This window comes from Dufourea novaeangliae, unplaced genomic scaffold, assembly GCF_001272555.1.
Source record: "Dufourea novaeangliae isolate 0120121106 unplaced genomic scaffold, ASM127255v1 scaffold50, whole genome shotgun sequence".
NCBI lineage: Eukaryota > Metazoa > Arthropoda > Insecta > Hymenoptera > Halictidae > Dufourea > Dufourea novaeangliae.
Genome location: NW_015373927.1, coordinates 80,140 through 90,480, shown reverse-complemented (window position 1 = coordinate 90,480; position 10,341 = coordinate 80,140).

Genomic DNA, 10,341 nt, shown 5'->3' with positions numbered 1-10,341 from the left:
ATATTTTTATGTCGGTACAATTTAGTCGTAGCATATGATTGACTCATAAACGGATTTGTTGAAAAGTTGAATTATTCGAACGTATTTATGAAGTGACTTAGTAAAGTTAAGTATGACTATAAATTCATTTTGACATGTCTTTTCGCCGTTCTCAATGTTCTTCTGATATTTGTTTTGGCATTTTCTACGTTGCATCACGACTGTCTCAAATGTCCACCAATCACTTAGTCACCTGACTCTTCCCGAGGGCGAACGAAGGTGCGATTTTATGTAACCAGTACGATAATCGATTACATCACGTTGCGTACCACCTGATACACCGTGTCCATGACTTCTACTCCATCTGTAATTAGACGTCAAATTAATTATGGTCATCAAAGCTGCTTCTACTTACAATTTTTATTGCATGCAAATAATTTCATTGCCTCTGTATTTTGAGTATTTATCACTAATATCCTAGAATATTCTGAATTAAACAGCATCCCGTATGAAACTGTTTTCTGGTGAAAAATATGCGGACTGTTCATTGGGTTACAAATTTTTTTACATTATTTAGCTAACTTACATGGTACGCTTGCGGTAGTAAGAAATGTTCATTTAAAATTTAATTTATACAATATTGACGTATATTAGGATGACAGGGTACTTTTTAATATGTAAGAATGTGTAAAGGTGTAAAATGAGCGAAATTTCTTTTTTCTATTTTAGTATAACTCGTACTAAACTTAAATATACAGTGGATTGTAACTATATTGCCACTAACCATATTTCCACGCGAGGCACTTCCCCTTCACACGTACTTTTGAGCACACAAATTCGCTCTCCCACCACGTTGCGTATGCCGGCGCACCAGCACGATATAGCTTTTGCGCATGCGCTGAGGCCGAGGATATGACGATAGAACTTAGCATAGAGGGGGCTCTGAACTCATTGTCATTTTACCCCCCTATAGCCCCAAACATGGCAATATAGTTAGAGTCCACTGTATTAATAAAAGTGCCAGTAGCTTGGTAAAACCTTCTGAAGGTCACTCAAAGGGTGACCTTGACAAGGTCAAGGTCAAGATCATCGAAGGTGGGTACCTTAAACAGCAGTTTTACCAATTCCCGGAACATTTACCTCACTCGATAACTGTCGCAACGCGGACCTGAGCTTGTGTCCATTAAGCGCGGTACTACTGTATTTCGCTTATCTTATTCACCTTCGCATCTTCATTCTTTCTGGCACCACAAAAGAATGTGTCGAGGAAAGTTGTATGATTTCGTCGAATAACTATAGTTATTAAATGTGTTTTGCTTAAAATCGTTTTTTCTTTTTATTATATAATTGTAGTTAACAAACCTACGGGGTATAATATTTACACTGTATAATATAAGTTAAACAGTGTGTAATATTTTATGTGCATTCAGTTATTGCTGAGATATATATGTATCGAGTACCTTGAAAACTCGAAAGAGAATAATTTAGTTAATAAGAAAGGTTAATTACGATACTATTCTTTGCACTGAATTAGACAGTTTAATTCTACTGCACTCTTGTGCTGTTAAAAAAATACCGAAGATATAAAGCTAGACAAAATAAACGAAGTACTTAGTGTATTTGAAACCATAGCCGAATACTGACACTGGTGTACGCAAAATATAAGGTGTAGACACTTAATAATTCTAGAATGATTACACTGGTCAACCAAATTTATCTTTTTGTTTGTTTTTGAACATCCAGTTGCTGATTCTTATAGATTCTTCTGTGCTGAACACGAATCCGTAAACAGTTTTTTGCCACCACCCTCAGTTTCTGAGAAATTTCATTTTAAAAAAAATGCAAATTTTGAACTTTGAACATTTCCTGTGTTCAAACATTAATAGTTATTCAGTTGATTGTTACGTCAAATTATTCTGTAAACTCTCCCGAATAAAATAGTATACGTTGTTATCGCATTATCAACATTTAAACATGTTTAAATAACGATCAAAGGGAAAGGACACCCGAAATGCACCAATTTTTACAGATATTTTTCAATTTATTTCAAAAAGTAAGGGTGCAGGACATAATCTGACTGCGTCAGCGGATACAGTAAACATTTTTCTTCCAGAAAGCATTAACAGAAATGGTAAGCACGTTTTGTGTTCAATACAGAAGCGAAATAGTTTTGTAAAACCTGCAACGCTGGCAGTGGTACTCAAAGGCGGCAAACGTAGGCGTTCGAGTGTCTATTTCTCGAACTATTTTCTCTCTTTGTCTTGAATTACAATCATTCATTGACAACAAAGAATATGTAAATATCGTCTTTTTTGGTTAAAATATTAATCAGATTGTACACTCAACTGTTGCTCCGTCTACTATTTATTCATGAGTATTAATATGATATACTCATATTATATATAAAATAGAACGCAAGTATTATTAGAAACTACAATTGGTAGTAATTAGGTTAGAGTACTTCTCACACATTAAAAAGTACCCTGTGCAGGATTATAATTATTTTTCCATGCGTGTAACATGTAATATCTGTAACGTTTTAATTTTTTTGTATGTTACGAAAATTTTTTAAAATTCTGTACACCGCACTATGCGCACTATACAACTGATGCAAGCATAATTTCTTAAATACATATAACTTAACAGAAATATCAATTTGTCGGCGTCCTAGTTTCAGGATATTATTAATGAAACCACTATTTTTAAGTAATATTGTCTACCCGACAATCTCCGATTTTCTTGTCAAAACATATTAGACACATCTTTTTTTATCAGCTGAAGTTTTATTCTCATTGGGAATTGAAACATTTTAAATCTTTATAAGGTGTATGGATTCAACAGAGAACAGAACATTGTTTGTATTTACAGGGTAAGTCATTTAAATCTATCGAAACATGTTTCCGATAAAAGTTGAATGGCTTTTTAGGATGTTTAGAGGGCATATGAAGGCCGAATTTGGTTTTATAATGGAATCATATATTTTTTAATACGTCAGTTGAAACTTCTTTTCATTCTTTATAAAAATGTACTAAACTATTTATACTGAAAAGCATTACTTTAGAAGGTATTTTAATTTCAAAATGGCGTGAGATACTACACGCGACATCTAAGTTCCAACATTAAACATCAACTTAAACAAGAAGGTAAATATCGAATTATCAGCACCAGTTCGCAATTTTAAAATTAAAATATCTATTACGCTAATAGTTCTTTCGTATAAGTAGCTTCATACTTTTTTATAGAGCACGTCGTTCTACATAAAAAATACAATAAATTATGGTTTGATATCATTCAATTTTTATTTGAAACATTATTCGATATTACCAACAGTTTGGAAGATATTCGAGGAGATCGATTCAAATAACCCACCCTGTATACAAAGCTCTTAGTAAGGTCGAATCGAATCGAATGCGATTAGTTTTAAGTGGTTTCCTAGTGTAGAGGGCTTTAAGAAACGATGTGATTTTTAGCAACTTGTGATAAGAAAGCCATTATATCTATTATTGATTTGAAACTTCGTGGATATATTAACTAAAATCTCGTTGATGCATACAAAACTCGGAATTTGCGACACAAAAAATGAATTTTTGTGAATGTATGATATTAAAAATGAATGTTTTTGTGAAAATTGAACACTTGAATGCCGTAAAATTCTTCTTTTTTCTTAAATGTATATTAATAAACCCCAAACTAATTGTTTACTCTATATGTTATAGCTTTCCTTTATAAGAATTCTACAAAAGCCATATTTTACAGCGTTTACACCAGAATGTACCTTTAAATATAAACTTATAATATTTTTAATTATCTTTGGTAATTATTTATAAAAAGTACTCCCCACCTATTTCGATGATCTTCAAACATATTGTCAAGGTCAAAATTCGGAACAATTTTTTTTCCCTACATATGTCACCGTAACGCTCGGTCTTGGCGATTTTTATTCTCTAAGCATAAATATCGAACGATAAAAAAAAACACGTGTCTAATATGTATTTATTAAGCGTAACAATAATCAGAGATTGTCAATTGAATTCAACGATGTGATGTTCCTTATTAACTGTTAACTAAAAAATTTCATATCTTCCGACGTAGTTCTTTAAATAAATGAGTATAAGCAGGCATACATATGACAGTCAACAGTTCCTTGATGAAACTAGCCTCAATACTGGCGAAACATCAAGAACATTTGCTTTTAGGACACGGGTTACACCTGAATACCTGAACTAGCAGCATCTCGGTACGTTCCATGGAAGAGTCCGCAAATTTCAGGAACTGTTTCGAGTTATAAACTTAACTAAAAACACGAATCATTTTACAAGACACAGAGCAGCATGACATTAGTCACAGTGTTTCATTCCATAAAATACATACGTAATGTATAAGACAAAAGGATTGCTTTATACACGAAAAAATATAACAAGAAAATGCTAAGGGACTTATATGTATATTAACTACGAGTAAACAGACGGTTACGTTACATCGGTAAACAATCTCTAAAGTCATTCCTTAACGCAAGCATACTGTACGTACTAGCGAGAACAAATGCATGTAAAACGTACTCCGTTATGTAATCATTCGAAATGCAAGGTAGCACTAACTCAGCAAATTTAATATATTGGCAAGTTTGGAACATAGGGGGGTCATTCCACGCGAAATCGGACACTTTTTAGAGCACCATTTTGGATTTTGTTCAAATTTCGATATGTTGTAGTCGTTAGCGATATATAAACGTATCTCGAAGGATTTTTAAAAATTTAAAAAATTGTTGATTTGAAATTGGGGGTCAACCTTTTTTCAATAAATCATAACTATTGAACTAACAAACTGATCGAAATTAGCTTTGCGGGTACTTACAGTGGAGACATAAGAGTATCAAATAAAAATTATTTCAGCTAACAAAAAATATTTTTTAACCATCTCTTTGCAATTGTTTTAAATAAATGCTCTGTTTTTATACTGGAGACCTATTTAAAAATTTGAAAAAAACGAGGATATTGCCCTATTTGTCCTCTTTATGGACGTGTGTTCAAAAATATGGACACTTTAAAATTGGCTGTATGAAAATTAATTGAAGTGGACGCTGCATCGAATTACACTGGGTCAACTGGTCGAATAATGTTGAACTAATAAACTTATCAAAATGAGTTTTGTGGATGCTTATGATAGGGGCATAACAGTACCTAATCAAAAGTATTTCAGTTATAAGAAAATATTTGAAAAAAAAATTTTTTTAATTGTGAATGTAATCCTATTTGTCTTCTTTATCGACAAATAAACATTTTAAAAAATGTGGAGATTTTAAAATTCGTCACATGAAAATTGATTGAAGTTAACGCTGCATCGAAGCCTAATACTACACGGCTTAACCGGTAGAGCCGGTGTAATTCGATGCAGCGTTCACTTCAATTAATTTTCATACAGCCAATTGTAAAGTGTCTATATTTCTAAAAATAAGTCTATAAAGAGGACAAATACGGCTCCATCTTCATTTTTTCAAATTTGTAAAGAGTTCCCCGGTATAAAAACAGGACATTTATTTAAGCAGCGTTGGAAAAATGAGAGGGCCCAAGCGGGATTCGAACTCACGAACCCCGGCGCCGAAAGCAGAGACTCTCTTCTACCCACTGCTCCACGGAACCCTCCTATTTTCCAAAGATGTTATTTGCTCCTTTGTTGGGTATGGAGTTCCCGATCCCACACAATTGCAAAATAGATGGTTAGAAAATATTTTTTTTAAACTGAAATAATTTTTATTTGGTATTCTTATGTCTTCACAGTAAGTACCCGCAAAGCTCATTTCGGCCAGTTTGTTAGTTCAATAGTTATGATTTATTGAAAAAAAGGTTGACCCTAAATTTCAACAGCTGTAAAATCAACAATTTTTAAAATTCTCAAAAATCCTTCGAGGTACATTTATATATCGCTGAAGACTACAACATATCTAAATTTGAACAAAATATGTAATGGTGTTCCAAAAAGTATCCGATTTTGAGTGGAATGACCCAGGGCTATACGTACTACAATAAAATTGTGAACAATTTTCGAAAGTTCGTTCTAGTTATGTACGATTTCTGTTTGTATTGTAAGAGCGATTATTTCAATTGAGAACTTTCAATTTGCGTGTCAAATATTTGGATGAAGCAGTAGTATTGTATTCAAGGACATTATATAAAACAATAATCAGTTCTTTGGTGATTTTTCTGTTCATGAAGAAAGCATTGTTAGAATTGTGAAAAGAACTTTGAGAAACTATTTAGTTGTGATATAATAAACTAAATAAATCGAAAATGACTTGTTTATAGATCTATGTCTTCTTGCGCGCGGAATGCTCAAAACTTTGCTTGTACGAGCTGTACGTAGTGTGTTCATTAAGGTGGTTCTTATTTACTCTTGATAAAAATTTTTTTCAATACTTTGTTCGCGGCACCCCGCAGAATAGTTCCAATTGATAAAAAAATACTCTCTGCAAAATTTGACCTCGACAGGATAACGGGAAAACGTGTCCCGAGACTCTTAAACATTAAAATAATTAATTAAATACTCATAAAGTCGGTTTCTTTCGATTATCTTCTAAACTATTGATTATATCGATAGTCTCTTTTTCTTGTTTTCTATTAAGCAGTTGATTTCTGATTTGTAGGTTCCAAATATCTGATGAATCTTATTCACTATGTTCTAAATATTGTTCTTTCTTTCTACAAACGCAACTTTCAATGATTTTCAAAGATAAATCTCACGACAAAAAAGATCTATTGACAGAAAAATATGCTGGCAGAAAACTGGTTATTGTCTTATACATTGTTTTCCGTGATACAACGTAACAAACTCATGTAATTTATCAAACACTGCCTAGTAGGCACATATGTATTCATTAAAACAGGTCGAAAATGAATTTAACAACTCTATGCGTACTTGGACAATTTACATGTTACTTCAATAATCACGTTTTTGAAGCAGTCTCGTAATAAATCAACGTAAATCAACTTACGCTATAATATGTAAATATTATACTCATTTACTCATAAAAATGAATCAATTATCAATACTTCTTTTATCGATCAATCACCAATTGATCAAACAGTAAGCACTGTAAACACAGAAATTCAGTGTTTGTATTATTATCGTTGATAAACCTTCGAATTAAAAAATATCTATAATATACACCCATTTATGTAAAAAATTAAATTGTTTCAATAAAGACTAACCTTATTAAATAGTTACAGTGAAAATGTTACCAATAACAAATCATTCACTGTCCAAAATAAAACGAACAATTTGTTCCGTATTAATTCGAATTTATCCACTTGAGCGTGTAATGAGAATTGATAAGATATTCCACACTAGAGATGGCGTGCAAAATCACTAACGGTGATTTATCACAGTGATCGCCGAATCACGGTCACGGTCGTGATTTAACTTCACTCACGATCGTGATTGCGATCTTTTTATCTTGAGTGAATTTGCTCACTGCGATCGTAAGTCCTTGATCTTTAAACAGAAAAACGTAGTAAATATGATTCTACGATGAATTTCATTACTATTTGTGTTTTTAAAAATCAGTAGAAAAAAAACAAGAAATTCTAAAAGAATGATTTGCTAGGTAACATGTAGATTATAATGTATAATCATTAATTTGTACATTATTCTTCATTGTTTCTAATTATTCCTTCACTTTATACGATATAACTCGAATTTTTCTTTCGATGTCGTTAATATAAAATATACCGGTTATGTGTCGCGTGTAAAGAACTTTTAACCCAGATCCAGACACATGCAAAGTCCCGTTTACACTCGACCAACATGCAACAGTAAAGTAAGCTTGTAACTCTGTAAAAATTATTTTTTATACGCCCGGCAGAAATACATAATTTTCTTTTTGGTAATTATGCATAAAGAGGGCAACCTCATGTATGACCTTGATCTTGACATATGTTGTCAAGGTCATTGTCCAGTGTAATCTTGACGTTAACAAAATTGGCAGTCACGATCCGTTCAAAAGGTATGGACCGTTAAAGTTTCCTTTTTGTACAATATAAAAGTACGATATAATGCCAATGCTTCGACCGAAGCTATGTTTACATTCCTCCAACGATCTACATGCTTGTTGTAGCATGTTTACATTTTAATCAGTTTGGTTCAATCGTTGAAACTGAAACATTGTGAAAATGAAATTTTACGCATTTTTACGTATTATCGAAGATCGCGAAGCGTTATTGGATTTCTTAATTTACCGTAAAATTATTCGCGATTCAATTATTTGTAGAATTTGTGGTTCGTTATTCACAATTAATCGGGAAACATTATTATTACGTTGTTCCTATGTTTCATACGTCAGTTGTAATAACAAAAAGAGACGTAAACTATAGTATATTGCGGATATAAAATCCATGCCTTTCATGGTACATAGTATGATCGTATGCATTTAAATTTGAAAAAAATCTGCCGCTTTATTGCGTTTTTGTATATTTTCGCCCACCACACCAGAAACTGTTAATGAGTCAGTTAGTGTTGGCATCAGGTCATGAAGAACAAAGCTTTTAACTTATCTTTAGTGATTCTTTATCACACTTTATTCTTATTATACAATAAACAAACTTAATATTGAATGAATATATAAACGGAAAGAAATATCAAACATTTTAAAGAAAAATTAAACAACGCAAATTCTCTTCTAGTCCATATAAACGGAAACGCAACCATACTCACTTTTTGGCGCCAATACATGAAATTTAGATTGCCTTATTCCAACGGTTAGATATACACCTATATATCCACACATATACCTATATACCATATATATATCCCAAAACAATAGATGAGTTTCTACTTGACCCAGATAGTACCGTACATCCTAAGTACGTCCGTTTCATGTCCAGTTTATATCCGAATGTCCTACGTCCATTTTGGACATCCCTAGGACGTTCGTAACACTTAAATTTCGGATGTTCGAGAAACGTCCGTCCCAAAAGTCCTACGGATGTTCTCAAGACGTAAATTTGGTTGGTAAATACGGTTTCGTTTAGTATTTTTGCCAATGTTGTTCCGTGCAAGGTGATGGAACCCCATGAACAAAGTGTCAGTCTTTAAACAATCAATAGAGAAGTGTAACGACACTAGTGGTTTTGTGCGAAAATCTCAATAAAGTTGAGAAAGCATGTTTTTTCTTAAACTGTCTCTAACTAACAACGAATCAGAGTTTTGCAATGAAAATAGAAATAAACATAATGTACTTGGAGATCATAATCCCCAGACCTATATTTTTATTACAATTCCTTACAGGAAATTTAACCTTTTATTTATTAACAGGAACTAACTAGATATAATTTCTACTAAGTGCGGAAATCGCAGGAAAGTTAATCTTTTATTTGTTAAACACAAACTAACCTAACTCCTGTCACCTTGCACAGAATGAAACTTAACCGCAATATTAAACATTTGGGAAATGTTACAAATGTTACCATAGCGTTTTTAAAATCTCTTTAAACATTCTCAAAACGTACAGGGAATGTTACTTTTACACATTCGGGAAACGTTCTGAGAATGTTGACATAGGACGTCCTTAGGACGTTCCACTTTGTAAATAGAACCTTCCTAGGACATTTAAAGATCTTAACCAGGACCTACCGGGGACATATGGACCTTTTCGGGACATCCTCCGAATATACAGAACGTCCGGAACGTACGTCCATCGGACGTACATAGGACGTTTTTGTGTTATTTGGGGAGGTGGGGTACCTAACTCTTGGAAAGAGCGAATTTATATTTCAGAAGACTTGTCAGCTGTTTGTGTTTTTTCAGCAAACTGGCAGTGTGGCCAACCGGGGCTGCCGACTCTCCCCCAAACCCCCTCGCCGCTAACGAGTCTATCCTCAGACCTACTCGAATCACTCTTTCAAATATGCATCTTCTCTTATACGGTATAGGGAAACTTTGACGGTTCATAACTTTTGACCGCATCGTGACCGTCAATGCTTTCAAGGTCAAGGTTACTTAAGACGATGACCTTGACAACATATGTCAACGTCAAGGTCATACATGAGGTTGCCCTCTTTATGCATAATCACCTTCTTTTTTTTTAACACAATAAATAATGTTCGGGTAGGCATGATAACAAATAGACATTCTTTTTGATATTTTCAACGATACGCGTCAGAACGCTCGTGTTCGGCTTTAAAATCGACCCTTTTAAGAGTGTTCTGCATTGCGCGTTGCACGTGTCTGGATATGGCATTAGGTTTCTCCACCAATCAGAAACGATCACAAAAAATCACGAATCACTGTGAAAGATCACCGTAATTGGAAACGAATGTGATCGAATCACTCGTGATTCACAAGTAGCAGTTCACGCCATCTCTACGAGTC